The following is a 21,186-nucleotide window of genomic DNA, read 5'->3' on the forward strand; positions in this document are numbered from 1 at the left end:
AGTGTGCAGCCTGCCACCCACCCACCCCCAGACTGCAATTCCATACTGCTAGCTTGCACTTGAAATGGGGCCTTTTAGTTTGGAGGAGGCCGAAGCTGGCTACTACCTCATGGCTGCTTCGGCAGCGAGGTATCCATACTCAGTCCCCAGCCGCCCATATTTGTCCTGGTGTGCCTTATACATAAGATTAAGCGCGTATACCAAAACATTACCTGTGCCCTCCCCAGTGCATTTAGTGGGAAGGAGAGCCTATTCCGCTGTAGTGTGTGCATGCCAAACCCCTGTTCATGGTACATGCGAAGATGCCTCCCACCTTGCACCTGTCGTTGCAGACTTGCAACTATCCCCATTCAAGTCCTTGTCCCAGGGCAGTGTTCAATTGTACCTCTCCCATTCCTTGCAATGCAAGCGCAAGTATGCAGCCTGCCACCCACCCACCCCCAGGCTGCAATACCATACTGCTTGCTTGCTTGCACTTTAAATTGGGCCTTTTAGGCATGTGGAGGCGGAATCTGGCCACCACGCCATGGCTGTGTCGGTGGCCTGGTATCCATACTCAGTTCCCAGCCGCCTGGTGGCCGGGTGTCCCCGCTTGCTCCCCAGCCTCCAGGGGGTGGCCGGGTGTCCATACTCCGTCCCCAGCCACCCCTATTTGTCCCGGTAACCTTTCCCACACTTTTCTTAGCCTGGCCTGCTTTAGGGCAGCATTGGCCGAGCCCACCGGACTATCAGACTCTTCCGGTGGGCCCTGGCTTCTCCATCAGGGGAGTTGAGAGTGCCAAGGTGAGGAGCATGATGAGGATGATAGAAGTTAGCATCTGCTTTGTTTTGTTGTAATGCAAGCGCATGTATGTAGTAGCGGCTAGGCCTGAGGTGGTCAGCGTTTTGGCGCATATCCTACCTCCTCCGAGGATTGCTGGATGTTTTCCTGCTACTATCCAAGCTCTATGACTCCCGTTAAAACAAAGCTTCAGGTGATAAATGATGGATGAGGTAGTGGCAAAGGAGAAAGAGCCGGAGGAACAGGGACCATTCACATCAATATCAGGCCAGTCAACCAGATATGTCTTGTAGGATATGTTTCTGTAACAAAAGGAGCTGTTCGGCTACACAGTTATAAGGCATACAGTGAGTGCAATGCCTACCAAAAATTTCGAGCCACTCCAATGCCCCTTGGAAATGACATGGAGGTCAGAAGGCGTTAACTAAACCTTTTTTTCCATTTATAGCAACTGGGTCTCCCGTGCACTGTTGGCCTAAACAGTGAATGGAAGGCTTTCCAAAAATTATGAGGAACTGCAATGCCCCTTACAAGAGCCATGTGTGGCACCCCAGGGGTCTGGTCACCACAGTAATAGAGATATTAGGTCGGAGAGCAAGTGGGAGGTTTCCTGGTCAGGATCCCTTAAACATGCAACATCCTCCTGCCCCAATCCTGGGAGGGGAGAATTCTGCCCTTATAAACTGGATCTGGGGCGGGGTTGAGTGAGTCAGAGAACAGTCAGAGTCAGAGTGAGAGCAAGGGAAAGTAACAGCAAGGAGCTCTGTAGGAGCTAGGAGCTAAAGACCAGGGTCTGGAAGCTGAGCAGTGCTCGCCCTGGCAGAAGACAATAGGAACCGGACACAGGAGTCCGAAGCTGTGAGGACTTATATATCCAGCAGCAGAAAACAGCCGGCAGGGGATTTCAGGTCCTCTGGCCATAGAAGCCCGGAGGCTCAGTCACAAGCAAGGGACCAGCACCGCCGTCGTGGAGCGGAGGCTAATAGAAGGCCCCAAGTCACCAGCCATACGGGTGAGCACTACACGGTACACTCAGGGACATGGGCTACTTCTACCCGCTTACAGCAAGGTAGCCAGGAAGAGTGCAGACAGACGAGGAGGCCTACAACTCCTCCTACAGGTGAACTCCGGCTTGCTCACAGACTGACCAGGCCTCTTATGCTAGCCAGTACTCCTGGGAGGGTCTACCTTATAATCATCAGTAAAGACCCTGAACTGCACTGCAAAGACTCTGAGTCATTCCTGCTGCGCTCGTGCACCATCACCCCCATCATCCACACTCACTGCCCTGAGGCTATACCCCTCCCGAAGGGAGTTATCCCATTCTATGCTGCGCACACAACACCAGCCTCAGCGGTCTGCCTCGCAGCGGTGGTACTCCCTGACCGCAATCCACGGGTGGCGCAGTCGGACAATTAACCTCAGAACCTAAGAAAGACTGCCACTGGTTTGACCAGCCTGAGCCACGGGACCGGGTCACCGCCACGGAGACTGCAGACCCCAGAGACCCGACACCGGGTATCCCACACACGTGTACACACGGCCCAGGGGGCGGGTCACATGCCGTACAGCATATTACAAACATAAGTCCCATTATTGGGGAATGGGTGTCCCATGGTATTTGCTTATGCTTTCCAAGCAAAAGCTGCCAAAAATTAGGACGGAGCAACTTGCAATGCCCCTTACAAGAGCCATGCAGTACAGCATATTACACACATAAGTCCCATTATTGGGGAGTGGGTGTCCCATAGTATTTGCTTATGCTTTCCAAGCAAAAGCTGCCAAAAATTAGGACGGAGCAACTTGCAATGCCCCTTACAAGAGCCATGCAGTACAGCATATTACAAACATAAGTCCCATTATTGGGGAGTGGGTGTCCCATAGTATTTGCTTATGCTTTCCCAGCAAAAGCTGCCAAAAATTAGGACGGAGCAACTTGCAATGCCCCTTACAAGAGCCATGCAGTACAGCATATTACAAACATAAGTCCCATTATTGGGGAGTGGGTGTCCCATAGTATTTGCTTATGCTTTCCCAGCAAAAGCTGCCAAAAATTAGGACGGAGCAACTTGCAATGCCACTTACAAGAGCCATGCAGTACAGCATATTACAAACAAAAGTCCCATTATTGGGGAGTGGGTGTCCCATAGTATTTGCTGATGCTTTCCCAGCAAAAGCTGCCAAAAATTAAGACGGAGCAACTTGCAATGCCCCTTACAAGAGCCATGCAGTACAGCATATTACAAACATAAGTCCCATTATTGGGGAGTGGGTGTCCCATAGCATTTGCTTATGCTTTCCCAGCAAAAGCTGCCAAAAATTAGGACGGAGCAACTTGCAATGCCCCTTACAGGAGCCATGCAGTACAGCATATTACAAACATAAGTCCCATTATTGGGGAGTGGGTGTCCCATAGTATTTGCTTATGCTTTCCCAGCAAAAGCTGCCAAAAATTAGGACGGAGCAACTTGCAATGCCCCTTACAAGAGCCATGCAGTAAAGCATATTACAAACAAAAGTCCCATTATTGGGGAGTGGGTGTCCCATAGTATTTGCTTAAGCTTTCCCAGCAAAAGCTGCCAAAAATAAGGACGGAGCAACTTGCAATGCCCCTTACAAGAGCCATGCAGTACAGCATATTAGAAACATAAGTCCCATTATTGGGGAGTGGGTGTCCCATAGTATTTGCTTATGCTTTCCAAGCAAAAGCTGCCAAAAATTAGGACGGAGCAACTTGCAATGCCCCTTACAAGAGCCATGCAGTACAGCATATTACAAACATAAGTCCCATTATTGGGGAGTGGGTGTCCCATAGTATTTGCTTATGCTTTCCCAGCAAAAGCTGCCAAAAATTAGGACGGAGCAACTTGCAATGCCCCTTACAAGAGCCATGCAGTACAGCATATTACAAACACAAGTCCCATTATTGGGGAGTGGGTGTCCCATAGTATTTGCTTATGCTTTCCCAGCAAAAGCTGCCAAAAATTACGACGGAGCAACTTGCAATGCACCTTACAAGAGCCATGCAGTACAGCATATTACAAACATAAGTCCCATTATTGGGGAGTGGGTGTCCCATAGTATTTGCTTATGCTTTCCCAGCAAAAGCTGCCAAAAATTAGGACGGAGCAACTTGCAATGCCCCTTACAAGAGCGATGCAGTACAGCATATTTCAAACAAAAGTCCCATTATTGGGGAGTGGGTGTCCCATAGTATTTGCTTATGCTTTCCCAGCAAAAGCTGCCAAAAATTAGGATGGAGCAACTTGCAATGCCCCTTACAAGAGCCATGCAGTACAGCATATTACAAACAAAAGTCCCATTATTGGGGAGTGGGTGTCCCATAGTATTTGCTTAAGCTTTCCCAGCAAAAGCTGCCAAAAATAAGGACGGAGCAACTTGCAATGCCCCTTACAAGAGCCATGCAGTACAGCATATTACAAACATAAGTCCCATTATTGGGGAGTGGGTGTCCCATAGTATTTGCTTATGCTTTCCCAGCAAAAGCTGCCAAAAATTAGGACGGAGCAATTTGCAATGCCCCTTACAAGAGCCATGCAGTACAGCATATTACAAACTTAAGTCCCATTATTGGGGAGTGGGTGTCCCATAGTATTTGCTTATGCTTTCCAAGCAAAAGCTGCCAAAAATTAGGACGGAGCAACTTGCAATGCCCCTTACAAGAGCCATGCAGTACAGCATATTACAAACATAAGTCCCATTATTGGGGAGTGGGTGTCCCATAGTATTTGCTTATGCTTTCCCAGCAAAAGCTGCCAAAAATTAGGACGGAGCAACTTGCAATGCCCCTTACAAGAGCCATGCAGTACAGCATATTACAAACACAAGTCCCATTATTGGGGAGTGGGTGTCCCATAGTATTTGCTTATGCTTTCCCAGCAAAAGCTGCCAAAAATTAGGACGGAGCAACTTGCAATGCCCCTTACAAGAGCCATGCAGTACAGCATATTACAAACTTAAGTCCCATTATTGGGGAGTGGGTGTCCCATAGTATTTGCTTATGCTTTCCCAGCAAAAGCTGCCAAAAATTACGACGGAGCAACTTGCAATGCCCCTTACAAGAGCCATTCAGTACAGCATATTACAAACATAAGTCCCATTATTGGGGAGTGGGTGTCCCATAGCATTTGCTTATGCTTTCCCAGCAAAAGCTGCCAAAAATTAGGACGGAGCAACTTGCAATGCCCCTTACAAGAGCCATGCAGTACAGCATATTGCAAACAAAAGTCCCATTATTGGGGAGTGGGTGTCCCATAGTATTTGCTTATGCTTTCCCAGCAAAAGCTGCCAAAAATTAGGACGGAGCAACTTGCAATGCCCCTTACAAGAGCCATGCAGTACAGCATATTACAAACATAAGTCCCATTATTGGGGAGTGGGTGTCCCATAGTATTTGCTTATGCTTTCCCAGCAAAAGCTGCCAAAAATTAGGACGGAGCAACTTGCAATGCCCCTTACAAGAGCCATGCAGTACAGCATATTACAAACACAAGTCCCATTATTGGGGAGTGGGTGTCCCATAGTATTTGCTTATGCTTTCCCAGCAAAAGCTGCCAAAAATTAGGACGGAGCAACTTGCAATGCCCCTTACAAGAGCCATGCAGTACAGCATATTACAAACTTAAGTCCCATTATTGGGGAGTGGGTGTCCCATAGTATTTGCTTATGCTTTCCCAGCAAAAGCTGCCAAAAATTAGGACGGAGCAACTTGCAATGCCCCTTACAAGAGCCATGCAGTACAGCATATTACAAACATAAGTCCCATTATTGGGGAGTGGGTGTCCCATAGTATTTGCTTATGCTTTCCCAGCAAAAGCTGCCAAAAATTAGGACGGAGCAACTTGCAATGCCCCTTACAAGAACCATGCAGTACAGCATATTGCAAACAAAAGTCCCATTATTGGGGAATGGGTGTCCCATAGTATTTGCTTATGCTTTCCCAGCAAAAGCTGCCAAAAATTAGGACGGAGCAACTTGCAATGCCCCTTACAAGAGCCATGCAGTACAGCATATTACAAACATAAGTCCCATTATTGGGGAGTGGGTGTCCCATAGTATTTGCTTATGCTTTCCCAGCAAAAGCTGCCAAAAATTAGGACGGAGCAACTTGCAATGCCCCTTACAAGAGCCATGCAGTACAGCATATTGCAAACAAAAGTCCCATTATTGGGGAGTGGGTGTCCCATAGTATTTGCTTATGCTTTCCCAGCAAAAGCTGCCAAAAATTAGGGCGGAGCAACTTGCAATGCCCCTTACAAGAGCCATGCAGTACAGCATATTACAAACATAAGTCCCATTATTGGGGAGTGGGTGTCCCATAGTATTTGCTTATGCTTTCCCAGCAAAAGCTGCCAAAAATTAGAACGGAGCTACTTGCAATGCCCTTACAAGAGCCATGCAGTACAGCATATTACAAACATAAGTCCCATTATTGGGGAGTGGGTGTCCCATAGTATTTGCTTATGCTTTCCCAGCAAAAGCTGCCAAAAATTAGGACGGAGCAACTTGCAATGCCCCTTACAAGAGCCATGCAGTACAGCATATTACAAACACAAGTCCCATTATTGGGGAGTGGGTGTCCCATAGTATTTGCTTATGCTTTCCCAGCAAAAGCTGCCAAAAATTAGGACGGAGCAACTTGCAATGCCCCTTACAAGAGCCATGCAGTACAGCATATTACAAACTTAAGTCCCATTATTGGGGAGTGGGTGTCCCATAGTATTTGCTTATGCTTTCCCTGCAAAAGCTGCCAAAAATTACGACGGAGCAACTTGCAATGCCCCTTACAAGAGCCATGCAGTACAGCATATTACAAACATAAGTCCCATTATTGGGGAGTGGGTGTCCCATAGTATTTGCTTATGCTTTCCCAGCAAAAGCTGCCAAAAATTAGGACGGAGCAACTTGCAATGCCCCTTACAAGAGCCATGCAGTACAGCATATTGCAAACAAAAGTCCCATTATTGGGGAGTGGGTGTCCCATAGTATTTGCTTATGCTTTCCCAGCAAAAGCTGCCAAAAATTAGGACGGAGCAACTTGCAATGCCCCTTACAAGAGCCATGCAGTACAGCATATTACAAACATAAGTCCCATTATTGGGGAGTGGGTGTCCCATAGTATTTGCTTATGCTTTCCCAGCAAAAGCTGCCAAAAATTAGGACAGAGCAACTTGCAATGCCCCTTACAAGAGCCATGCAGTACAGCATATTACAAACATAAGTCCCATTATTGGGGAGTGGGTGTCCCATAGTATTTGCTTATGCTTTCCAAGCAAAAGCTGCCAAAAATTAGGACGGAGCAACTTGCAATGCCCCTTACAAGAGCCATGCAGTACAGCATATTACAAACATAAGTCCCATTATTGGGGAGTGGGTGTCCCATAGTATTTGCTTATGCTTTCCCAGCAAAAGCTGCCAAAAATTAGGACGGAGCAACTTGCAATGCCCCTTACAAGAGCCATGCAGTCCAGCATATTACAAACATAAGTCCCATTATTGGGGAGTGGGTGTCCCATAGTATTTGCTTATGCTTTCCCAACAAAAGCTGTCAAAAATTAGGACGGAGCAACTTGCAATGCCCCTTACAAGAGCCATGCAGTACAGCATATTACAAACATAAGTCCCATTATTGGGGAGTGGGTGTCCCATAGTATTTGCTTATGCTTTCCAAGCAAAAGCTGCCAAAAATTAGGACGGAGCAACTTGCAATGCCCCTTACAAGAGCCATGCAGTACAGCATATTACAAACATAAGTCCCATTATTGGGGAGTGGGTGTCCCATAGTATTTGCTTATGTTTTCCAAGCAAAAGCTGCCAAAAATTAGGATGGAGCAACTTGCAATGCCCCTTACAAGAGCCATGCAGTACAGCATATTACAAACTTAAGTCCCATTATTGGGGAGTGGGTGTCCCATAGTATTTGCTTATGCTTTCCCAGCAAAAGCTGCCAAAAATTAGGACGGAGCAACTTGCAATGCCCCTTACAAGAGCCATGCAGTACAGCATATTACAAACATAAGTCCCATTATTGGGGAGTGGGTGTCCCATAGTATTTGCTTATGCTTTCCCAGCAAAAGCTGCCAAAAATTAGGACGGAGCAACTTGCAATGCCACTTACAAGAGCCATGCAGTACAGCATATTACAAACAAAAGTCCCATTATTGGGGAGTGGGTGTCCCATAGTATTTGCTGATGCTTTCCCAGCAAAAGCTGCCAAAAATTAAGACGGAGCAACTTGCAATGCCTCTTACAAGAGCCATGCAGTACAGCATATTACAAACATAAGTCCCATTATTGGGGAGTGGGTGTCCCATAGCATTTGCTTATGCTTTCCCAGCAAAAGCTGCCAAAAATTAGGACGGAGCAACTTGCAATGCCCCTTACAGGAGCCATGCAGTACAGCATATTACAAACATAAGTCCCATTATTGGGGAGTGGGTGTCCCATAGTATTTGCTCATGCTTTCCCAGCAAAAGCTGCCAAAAATTAAGACGGAGCAACTTGCAATGCCCCTTACAAGAGCCATGCATTACAGCATATTACAAACAAAAGTCCCATTATTGGGGAGTGGGTGTCCCATAGTATTTGCTTAAGCTTTCCCAGCAAAAGCTGCCAAAAATAAGGACGGAGCAACTTGCAATGCCCCTTACAAGAGCCATGCAGTACAGCATATTACAAACATAAGTCCCATTATTGGGGAGTGGGTGTCCCATAGTATTTGCTTATGCTTTCCCAGCAAAAGCTGCCAAAAATTAGGACGGAGCAATTTGCAATGCCCCTTACAAGAGCCATGCAGTACAGCATATTACAAACTTAAGTCCCATTATTGGGGAGTGGGTGTCCCATAGTATTTGCTTATGCTTTCCAAGCAAAAGCTGCCAAAAATTAGGACGGAGCAACTTGCAATGCCCCTTACAAGAGCCATGCAGTACAGCATATTACAAACATAAGTCCCATTATTGGGGAGTGGGTGTCCCATAGTATTTGCTTATGCTTTCCCAGCAAAAGCTGCCAAAAATTAGGACGGAGCAACTTGCAATGCCCCTTTAGCTCTTGTAAGTGGCATTGCAAGTTGCTCCGTCCTAATTTTTGGCAGCTTTTGCTGGGAAAGCATAAGCAAATACTGGCCCTAAGCCCATGAATTTCGGGCTTAGGGCCAGCTGATAATGCCAAGCTGGCCCTAACCCCTTTATTACCCAGTGAGCCACCGCATCAGGGCCCTGGATGAGTTGGGTACAGCGCCAGAAGATGGCGCTTCTATGAACGCGCCATTTTCCGGGGTGGCTGCGGACTGCAATTTGCAGCGGGGGTGGCCCAGAAAGCTTGGGCCTCCCTGCGCTGCGGATTCCAGCCCCCAGCTGCCTAGTTGTACCTGGCTGGACACAAAAACAGGGCGAAGCCCCACGTCAATTTTCTTTAAATTATTTCATGAAATAATTAAGAAAAAAAGGGCTTCCCTATATTGTTGTGTCCGGCCAGGTACAAATAGGCAGCTGGTGGTTGGGGGCAGCCCGTTCCTGCCTGCTGTACCTGGCTGGACACAAATATAGTGCGAAGCCCCACGTCAATTTTTTTTAAATTATTTCATGAATTTCCTGAAATAATTTAAAAAAATTGAAGTGGGGCTTTGCAATATATTTGTGTCCAGCCAGGTACAGCAGGCAGGAACGGGCTGCCCCCATCCACCAGCTGCCTATTTGTACCTGGCCGGACACAACAATATAGGGAAGCCCTTTTTTTCTTAATTATTTCATGAATTTCATGAAATAATTAAAAAAAAAGTACGTGGGGCTTCGCCCTATTTTTGTGTCCAGCCAGGTACAACTAGGCAGCTGGGGGCTGGAATCTGCAGCGCAGGGAGGCCCAAGCTTTCTGGGCCCCCCCCCGCTACAAATTGCAGTCCGTAGCCACCCCGGAAAATGGCGCGTTCATAGAAGCGCCATCTTCTGGCGCTGTACCCAACTCATCCAGGGCCCTGGTGCGGTGGCTCACTGGGTAATAAAGGGGTTAGGGCCAGCTTGGTATTATCAGCTGGCCCCAAGCCCAAAATTCATGGGGTCACGCCAGTATTAGACATGACCGCCATGAATTTCTAGTAAAGTATTTAAAAAAAACACAACACCCAGAATAAAGTCCTTTAATTGAAATAAAGACACAATTCTTTATTGTTCTAAATTAAACCATACTTACCATCACACCCATTCCAGCTGAAGCCAACGATCTCCTGCAATAAAAGAAAAATAATAAACCAACCTCATCCTTACCTTTCCATGGTTCCCACGACAGCTTCAGCTCTGCTACATCGAGATGACTGGCTGGACCGCAGCAGAACGCTGCCATCCAGTCTGTCATCCCGCAGACACTGAGAAGCGCAGGCATGCTTGCGCTCCTCACTGTCTCGCTGTGACGGCATCCAGATGAGCCGAGGTCATGTCCAATGAACTCGGCTCACCTCATGCACGTCACTGACAGCGTGGGAAAATTCTCACGCTGAAGTGCTGAGTGCAGGAGAATTCTCCCACGCTGTCAGTGATGTGCATGAGGTGAGCTCATGTCCAATGAACTCAGCTCACCTCCTGCACGTCACTGACAGCGTGGGAAAATTCTCCTGCAATCAGCGCTTCAGCGTGAGAATTTTCCCACGCTGTCAGTGACGTGCATGAGGTGAGCCGAGTTCATTGGACATGAACTCGGCTCATCTGGATGTCGTCACAGAGAGACGCTGAGCAGCGCAAGCAAGCCTGCGCTTCTCAGTGTCTGCGGGATGACAGGCTGGATGGCAGCGTTCTGCTGCGGTCCAGCCTGTTATCTCGATGTAGCAGAGCTGAAGCTGTCGTGGGAACCATGGAAAGGTAAGGATGAGGTTGCTTTATTATTTTTCTTTTATTGCAGGAGATCGTTGGCTTCAGCTGGAATGGGCGTGATGGTAAGTATGGTTTAATTTAGAACAATAAAGAATTGTGTCTTTATTTCAATTAAAGGACTTTATTCTGGGTGTTTGTGTTTTTTTTAACTTTGACTATGGGGTTAGTAATGGGGGTGTCTTATAGACGCCTCTCCATTACTAACCTGGGCTTGATGTCAGCTGGCATTATAAGCTGACATCAACCCCAACCCTATTACCCCCTGCCACCGCACCAGGGCAGCGTGGAAGAGCGAGGCTAAGTGCCAGAATTGGCGCATCCTATGAATGCGCCATTTCTGGGGCGGCTGACGGCTGGTGTTTCTAGCCTGGGAGGGGGCCAATATTCATGGCTCCCTTCCTGGGCTATTAATATCAGCCCCCAGCTGTCTGCCTAGCCTTTGCTAGCTATTAAATTAGGGGGGACCCCACGTCATTTTTTTTGGGGGGTCCCCCATTTTAATAGCTAGTAAAGGCTATGTATTCAGCTGGGGGCTCATATTAGTAGCCTGGGAAGCTCCGTGGGTATTACCCCCTTCCCAGGCTTCAAACATCTGCCCCAGCCGTCTGCTTAACCTCCGCTAGAGCCTAAAATTAAGGGGAACCCCACGCCAATTTTTTTAATAATAAATCCTTTATTTTAATACTAAATGACAAGTACAGTAACCAACACTATCACTGTACTTCATATATATGTGACTGACATGTTTCTATCTATCTAATCTATGTGTGATGCTCTATCTTTCTGTTCTAAATTGTCGGGTACCGCTGCTGAATTGCCGGCCGGCTTTTTTAAAGAGACAGTGCATGAAAACACTATTATTTTTTTAAATAAATCCTTTACACTAAATGACAAGTACAGTAAGCAACACTATCACTGTACTTATTATATATGTGACTGACATGTTTCTATCTATCTAATCTATGTGTGAAGCTCTATTCTTTCTGTTCTAAATTGTCGGGTACAGATGCTGAATTGCCGGCCGGCTTTTTTAAAGAGACGGTGCATGAAAACACTAATATTTTTTTTAATAAATCCTTTACACTAAATGACAAGTGCAGTAACCAACACTGTCACTGTGCTTCTTATATGTGTGACTGACATGTTTCTATCTATCTAATCTATGTGTGATGCTCTATTCCTTCTTGTCTAAATTGTCGGGTACCGGTGTATGCCGCTGCTGAATTTGCCGGCCGGCTTTTTTAAAGAGAGTGTCTTCTGAGCAGTTTGTCAGCTTTTGGACACCTTTGCAGGTGTTTTCTATGTGTTTCTATGTGTTTTTGTTTGCCTGCCATTGGTTTTAACGGTGTTCGACGGTGTTCTAAGGTGTTCGACGAACAGTTCGACGAACAGTTCCTCGAACATCCCGGTGTTCGACGAACCGAGCCGAACCCGAACACTACGGGGGTGGCTCAACACTAGTTCCAAGTTCTCACTATGCATCTAGATAGGTGCCTTGGGGAGCCTAGTTTCCAAAATGGGGTCACTTGTGGGGGGTTTCTACTGTTTAGGCACATCAGGGGCTCTCCAAAAGCAACATGGCGTCCGCTAATTATTCAAGCAAATTTTACAATCAAAAAGTCAAATGGCGGTCCTTCCCTTCCGAGCCCTGCTGTGCGCCCAAACAGTGGTTTTTCCCCACATATGGGGTATATGCGTGCCCAGGGGAAATTGCACAACAAATTTTGGGGTCCATTTTTTCTTGTTACCCCTGCGAAAATAAAAAAAATTGGGTCTAAAGTAACATTTTTGTGAAAAAAGTTAAATGTTCATTTTTTTTCTTTCACATTCCAAAGATTCCTGTGAAGCACCTGAAGGGTTAATAAAGTTCTTGAATGTGGTTTTGAGCACCTTGAAGGGTGCAATTTTTAGAATGGTGTCACTTTTGGGTATTTTCTGTCATAAAGACCTCTCAAAATGACTTCAAATGTGATGTGGTCCCTAAAAAAATGGTTTGTAAATTTTGTTGGAAAAATGAGAAATCGCTGGTCAACTTTTAACCCTTATAGCTCCCTAACAAAAAAAAATGTTGGTTCCAAAATTGTGCTGATGTAAAGTACACATGTGGGAAATGTTATTTATTAAGTATTTTGTGTGACATATCTCTCTGATTTAAGGGTATAAAAATTAAAATTTTGAAAATTGCAAAATTTTCAAAATTTTTGCCAAATTTCTGTTTTTTTCACAAATAAATGCAAATGATATCGAAGAAATTTTACCACAATCATGAAGTACAATATGTCACGAAAAAACAGTCTCAGAATCAGGGGGATCCGTTGAAGCGTTCCAGAGTAATTACCTCATAAACTGACAGTGGTCAGAATTGTAAAAATTGGCCTGGTCATTAACGTGCAAACCACCCTCGGGGGTAAAGGGGTTAATAGGAAGTTAGAGGAGTTAAAATTTGGCCAACAAAATTTACAAAACCATATTTTTAAAGGATCACATCACATTTGAAGTGACTTTGAGGGGACAATATGACAGAAAATAACCAAAAGTGTCACCATTCTAAAAACTGCACTCCTCAAGGTCCTCAAAACCACATTCAAGAAGTTTATTAACCCTTCAGTTGCTTCACAAAAAGTGAAGCAATGTGAAGGAAAAAATTAACATTTTAATTTTTTTTACAAAAAATTTACTTTAGATCCAAATGTTTTTTATTTTCACAAGGGTCACAGTAAAAAATGGAATCCAAAATATGTTGTGCAATTTTTCCTGAGCATGCCAATACCCGATATGTAGGGGAAAACTGCTGTTTGGGCACATGGAAGGGCTCAGAAGGGAAGAAGCACTGTTTGACTTTTTGGAACACCAAAATTGGCTGGAATCGAGAGCAGATGCCATGTTGCATTTAGAGAGTCCCTGATGTGCCTAAACAGTTGAAACCCCCCACAAGTGACCAGATTTTGGAAACTAGACCCCTCAAGGAACTTATCCAGATGTGTGGTGAACATCTTGAACCCCCTGGTGCTTCACAGAAATTTATAACGTTGAGCCGTAAAAATAAATAAAATCACATTTTTTCCACAAAAATGTTCTGTAAGCCCCCAATTGTTTTAATTTCTCAAGGGTAACAGGAGAAGATAGACTTCAAAAATTGTTGTGCAATTTCTCCTGAGTACACCGATATCCCATATGTAGGGGAAAACTACTGTTTGGGCGCACGGCAGGGCTCAGAAGGGAAGGAGTGTCATTTGGAAATGCAGACATTGATGGAATGATCTGCGGGCATCATGTCACATTTGGAGAGCCTCTGATGTGCCTAAACAGTAGAACACCCCCCCCCTTATAAATGACCCTATATTGGAATTGATCAAGTGTTTTCCACGTATGTGAATTTTATTATGGAGTGGCAAACGTAAATTGTGTAGAGTGCATCAAGTTGGCATAAGTGAGTTGTGTAGAGTGCATTTGATCACAATATTCATATCACATCAATGTGACAGAGACAAGATTGAATTTTTGGATGTGACGTGGGATTGTACCAATAAAATACATACTAATATATTTAGAAAACTTACATCCACCAATATGCTGTTGCACGTCTCCTCCTCCACATGATATATTCTGTCCACATAGGACTATTTTTCCGCCTCTGCAGAATATGTTCTACCAATGTTGATTTTGAGAAACAGGCCAAAGACTTAAAATTAAGATTCTATGAGCGAGGCTATAGCTGCCGTATTATTATAAAGGCATACAATAGAGCGTGTTATTCATCTCGCAGCAATCTATTGTACAAATCCAATGACGAGAAAAATATCGACCAAGTGAGATTTATCAATAATTTTCATTCTCAATTTCCCCTTACAAGGAAGGCCCTTAATAAGTCATAACCCATTTTAAAAGCAGATCCCATCATTTCCAAATTATTGCCTGACAAATCCGCTATTACTGCCCAACGTTCAAGGAACCTCCACGCAGGGCCGGCGTCACCACCTGGCGCACCCGGGCAAGTGCCGGGGCCCTGGACAGCGGTGGGGCCCACTTATCTTGGTTGGCTGCTATGTGAGCGCTGGTGCTGCGGTGCTGCCCGTGGCGTCCTGGGTTACCGTCGGCCGGCAGATCCTCTTCTGGACAGCGGGGGGCCCGCACTCACCTTGGTTGCTATGTGAGGGCTGCCTGCCACATCCTAGGTTACCGCCGGCCGGCAGAGGCGCAGATGCATCCTTAGACTCCCGCTGCCGCAGAGTGCATGCGCCGGCAGCGCAGCCATCCAGTCAGATTATGGCACCATCTATTCTCAACTGTCTACAGTGCATGCGCTGCCTTCAGCTTGGGTCCCTCCTCCTAGGTTGAGCTCCTCAGTATTAAAGCGCCAGCCACAGCCAGTAAACACCGACCACTGGTAACTTTATCCGACTATCAGAGACTGCATTTCTTATGTAATGTCTTTCTATGTATAGATACAGTGACAGTCACATGCATCATCATGTATCTATATATAGAAAGACATGGATATATTATATATAGTCAGCTTAGCACTGTCTGCAGTCTGTCTGCTGCATCTTACAGGAAATCCTGACCTGACCTGTCTGACTGTGTGGAATGGCAGAGAAGGAAGTGGCAGGCAGGCAGGGGCAGGGATGATGGTGACAGTCTTCTCCGCTATAGGAGGGCTATACTATAATGGTACGTGACCGTTTCTCCTGGCACTGTCTGACCACCTGGTGCCCATCTCTCCACTATGTAGGGTCACTGGGCGAGTTACTGCCATGGCTCCTGTCAGGACTATGTGGGGCCTATTCTTCTGTATGGAGGACTATGTGGGCCCATTAAACTCTATGGAGGACTATGTGGGACCATTGTACTGTATGGAGGACTATGTGGCCCATTATACTGTATGGAGGACTATGTGGGACCATTATTCTGTATGGAGGACTATGTGGGTCCATTATACTGTATGGCGGACTATGTGGACATATTATACTGAATGGAGGACTATATAAACCAGAGAGACCATAGGTATATTCAAAACCCCAAGATAACATAATTAAAACACCATATGTTGACTAAAAGAGATAAATGCTTTATTTATGTATTTTTTAAGAAATAACACATAGGTATAAATAACATGTGTGAAAAGACATAACATGGGCATGTGAGGCAGCAGGGGGTAGATAGAGACACAGCTGGTATCAAATTCACATTGGACCTATAATAGGTCACATAGTCCAACCCATGCAATCCATTAGTCACAGACAATGTGTGCAGAAAAAGTTAAATAACATAGATCAAGTGACCTATAACAAGTCACAGTATAAACAACCATCAGAGGTTTTTTCAGCAACACATAAAAAGTACAAGCATCACATGGAAAGGGTTAAGTAAGACATACTTAGTGAAAGTGAACAGGTGACCAGCAGTGCCAGGGGAGGCCTCGACACGTGTTTCCGTACTTCCTGAGGGGGCGTGGTCTATGTGGGACCCATTATACTGTATGGAGGACTATGTGGGGCCCATTATACTGTATGGAGGACTATGTGGGGCCATTATACTGTATTGAGGACTATGTGGGGCCCATTATGCTGTATGGAGGACTATGTGGGGCCATTATACTGTATGGAGGACTATGTGGGGGCATTATACTGTATGGAGGACTATGTGGGGCCATTATACTGTATGGAGGACTTAGTGGTGCCCATAATACTGTATGGAGGACTATATTGCTCGGTCTGCACTGTGCGCTGCGAGGATTTGCCGGTTTCTGAGCTATTGTAGAATTTACAATAGATATCACTCATGTAATGTAAGAAGTGAAATCTTTGCATTGTACTATACCTACAGTACAGACCAAAAGTTTGGACACACCTTCTCATTTAAAGATTTTTCTGTATTTTCATGACTATGAAAATTGCACATTCACACTGAAGGCATCAAAACTATGAATTAGCACCTGTGGAATTATATACTTAACAAAAAAGTGTGAAACAACTGAAAATATGTCTTATATTCTAAATACAGAAAAATCTTTAAATGAGAAGGTGTGTCCAAACTTTTGGTCTGTACTGTATATTTCTCTTCCATATCTGTGCATCATGAATCGTGGTATGTGTTAAAGGGGCCCACTGAGACTCTTTCGCCCGGGGCCCACGAAAACCTGGAGCCAGCCCTGCCTCCACGACTACCTTGTTCATAGCCATTACATTGGTGAACCTGAGACCATGTTTCTTGATATTTTGGACAGAGATGTGGATGTGTTTCGTGTGGGCGATGCATTGCTTCTACTAACATTGAACACTGTGATTCCTTTCATGACTCGAGTCGGTCTAAGAACTATAAAATCGAAAAATACATCGAAGAATGTCATCTATTATGCCACATGCCCATGTGCAATGATTTTTGTAGGCCTGACCACACATCAACTTAAGGTGTGAGTTAGAAAGCTTGTGCTTGGTATATCTGCTGCATCTGAACACACGGACACATCCACACTCAAAACAATTGAGGTCGCGTATAAGAATTTGCATCATCTTTGTATTGAATCAGACCATGCCCAAAATTCCACAAATTCTGCAACCAATTTTTTCATATGGAACTCATACTTTTATCCAATCTATTCAAGGACTCCAATTTTAGATAGGTTTCAAGATCTAGTACAAAACGATCTAAAAACCTATATCTTTCTAGTAATAGAACAAAAAATCATAATTTGCAAAAAATAGAAAGTGATGCTCTTAAACAGCTCATTGATAATGATGATTTGATAATAAAGAAGGCAGATAAGGGTGGGTCAGTGGTTTTAATGAATAAAGAACATTATTTTCAATTAAACCAGTGTATGTTAAATGACAATACCACATATAAAAACTGTCTAGTGATCCTACTCCAAAATTTAAAAAGGAACTGATAGATCTCCTTAATGAAGGAGTATATATTGGGGTCCTTTCTAAGAAGGAATATGATTTCATTCTGGAGAAAATCCAGTGTTGCCAATATTTCATTCTTTGCCCAAAACTCATAAAGAACGTTTTCCACCACCCTTAAGGCCCATAGTTTCAGGCATTGGGTCCCTAAACGAACATTTTTGTGAGTGTGTAGATTCCTTATTACAACCCATTGTGGAAAAATGCCCGGGCTATTTGAGAGACACAAAACATGTCTTGACCTCTGTACAGAATATGGTATAGGAGACGGAGTACACATGGGTTGTTGGTGACATTGAATATTTTTATACCTGTATTTCACATGAGTTAGGCATACAGGCAGTGTCTGATTTTGTAAAAAAGTATACAATCTATGATGATAATCTATGCACATTTTTGATCATGGTTTTGCGATATTTGTTATCTCATAATTTTTTTATGATTGATAATGTCTTTTATCTCCAGTGCAAAGGATCCTCTATGGGCGCAAAATATTCACCTTCTTTTGCAAATATTTTTGTACCTTGGTGGGAGGACAGGTTAATTTTTTCAGAAGAAAATCCGTTTTTTTATTCTATTGTATGGTACGGCAGATACTTGGACGATAGCCTCATCATTTGGTCGTCACAAGTATCTGCCGTACCCTGCCTCACCAATTACTTCAATAAGAATAATTGCAATTTATTCTTTACTTTTTCTTGCAATAAAGAAGAAGTGTCCTTTTTGGATTTGATTTTCAGCACTGAGGATAAAAAAATAAAAACCCACACCTATCGCAAAAAAACTTCTGGAAATACTATACTTAGAGCCAATTCTTGCCACCCCAGGCACACTATTTTAGGTGTTCCTGTAGGGGAAATGATTTGAGCAAAAAGAAATTGCTCTGATCTTGAACAATTTGATATAGAGAGTAGTGTTGAGCGAGCACTAAAATGCTCGGGTGCTCGAAGCTCGGGCCGAGCTCGCCGTGATACTCGGTTGCTCGACCCGAGCAACGAGCCCAATGTTAGTCTATGGGAGACTCGAGCATTTTTGCGGTGGCACCCCCGGCAGTCTTTTAAAAGCCTAACAAGTGCCCAAAACGATAGTGACAGTGCCCAAATGACATGGGGACAGCATGGGGATCGCCGCAAGAAGCATTTCTGACCCCCAGGTCACTGCTGTCAACAACGTGGTCAGAGGTATTAAGCCACTTTTACAGGCTCACAATAAAACGTTCAAAAACGAAAGTGAAACTTTTTTCCTGTGAAATATGTTAAGGAACATCCTTTCCAGGGTAAAGACTTGTGTATAAGTTAAAATAAATGACCAAAAACAAAAATACTCCTCCACACCTTCGGCTATGTTCACAAGTAGCATTTTTTATGCGTTTTTGCACTTTTGTATTGCTTTCAACTATGACAAATGCATTCACCGTGAAATGTCATTTTAACATTTTACAACCTTATCTGGCCATGTGCTGTGTGACACATGCATAAAGTGCTGAAAAGACAAGGGAACAGCATGGGGAAGACCCCTGGAAGCATCTCTGACTCCCAGGTCACTTTCTAAAAGTGTGCCCATCATAAGTGATCCTTACCGCATCAGAAGATGCAGACTTGCAACTATCCCCATGCAAGTTCTAGTCCCAGGGCAGTGTTCAATTGTACCTCCCCCATTCCTTGCAATACAAGCTCAAGTATGCAGCCTGCCACCCACCCACCCCAGGCTGCAATACCATACTGCTTGCTTGCTTGAACTTGAAATTGGGCCTTTTAGGCATGTGGAGGCGGAATCTGGCCACCACGTCATGGCTGTGTTGGCGGCCTGGAATCCATACTCAGTCCCCAGCCGCCCGGCGGCCGGGTGTCCATACTCGGTCCCCAGCCGCCCCGCGGCCGGGTGTCCACACACGGTTCCCAGCCGCCTGGGGGCAGCCGGGTGTCCATAAATGGTCCCCAGCCGCCCATATTTCTCCTTGGAACATCCCCCCACACACTTTTCTTAGCCCGGCCTGCTTTAGGCAGCATTGGACGAGCCCACCAGAGAACCAGACTCCTCCGGTGGGCCCTGACTTCTCCATCGGTGGAGTTGAGAGTGCCAAGGTGAGGAGCATGATGATGATGACAGAAGTTAGCATCTGCTATGTTTTCTTTTAATGCAAGTGTAAGTGTGCAGCCTGCCACCCACCCACCCCCAGACTGCAATTCCATACTGCTAGCTTGCACTTGAAATGGGGCCTTTTAGTTTGGAGGAGGCCGAAGCTGGCTACTACCTCATGGCTGCTTCGGCAGCGAGGTATCCATACTCAGTACCCAGCCGCCCATATTTGTCCTGGTGTGCCTTATACATAAGATTAAGCGCGTATACCAAAACATTACCTGTGCCCTCCCCAGTGCATTTAGTGGGAAGGAGAGCCTATTCCGCTGTAGTGTGTGCATGCCAAACCCCTGTTCATGGTACATGCGAAGATGCCTCCCACCTTGCACCTGTCGTTGCAGACTTGCAACTATCCCCATTCAAGTCCTTGTCCCAGGGCAGTGTTCAATTGTACCTCTCCCATTCCTTGCAATGCAAGCGCAAGTATGCAGCCTGCCACCCACCCACCCCCAGGCTGCAATACCATACTGCTTGCTTGCTTGCACTTTAAATTGGGCCTTTTAGGCATGTGGAGGCGGAATCTGGCCACCACGCCATGGCTGTGTCGGTGGCCTGGTATCCATACTCAGTTCCCAGCCGCCTGGTGGCCGGGTGTCCCCGCTTGCTCCCCAGCCTCCAGGGGGTGGCCGGGTGTCCATACTCCGTCCCCAGCCACCCCTATTTGTCCCGGTAACCTTTCCCACACTTTTCTTAGCCTGGCCTGCTTTAGGGCAGCATTGGCCGAGCCCACCGGACTATCAGACTCTTCCGGTGGGCCCTGGCTTCTCCATCAGGGGAGTTGAGAGTGCCAAGGTGAGGAGCATGATGAGGATGATAGAAGTTAGCATCTGCTTTGTTTTGTTGTAATGCAAGCGCATGTATGTAGTAGCGGCTAGGCCTGAGGTGGTCAGCGTTTTGGCGCATATCCTACCTCCTCCGAGGATTGCTGGATGTTTTCCTGCTACTATCCAAGCTCTATGACTCCCGTTAAAACAAAGCTTCAGGTGATAAATGATGGATGAGGTAGTGGCAAAGGAGAAAGAGCCGGAGGAACAGGGACCATTCACATCAATATCAGGCCAGTCAACCAGATATGTCTTGTAGGATATGTTTCTGTAACAAAAGGAGCTGTTCGGCTACACAGTTATAAGGCATACAGTGAGTGCAATGCCTACCAAAAATTTCGAGCCACTCCAATGCCCCTTGGAAATGACATGGAGGTCAGAAGGCGTTAACTAAACCTTTTTTTCCATTTATAGCAACTGGGTCTCCCGTGCACTGTTGGCCTAAACAGTGAATGGAAGGCTTTCCAAAAATTATGAGGAACTGCAATGCCCCTTACAAGAGCCATGTGTGGCACCCCAGGGGTCTGGTCACCACAGTAATAGAGATATTAGGTCGGAGAGCAAGTGGGAGGTTTCCTGGTCAGGATCCCTTAAACATGCAACATCCTCCTGCCCCAATCCTGGGAGGGGAGAATTCTGCCCTTATAAACTGG

Source organism: Phyllobates terribilis, unplaced genomic scaffold (genome assembly GCF_046119375.1).
Source record: "Phyllobates terribilis strain yellow unplaced genomic scaffold, ASM4611937v1 Scaffold_3__8_contigs__length_932513732, whole genome shotgun sequence".
Classification (NCBI taxonomy): Eukaryota; Metazoa; Chordata; class Amphibia; order Anura; family Dendrobatidae; genus Phyllobates; species Phyllobates terribilis.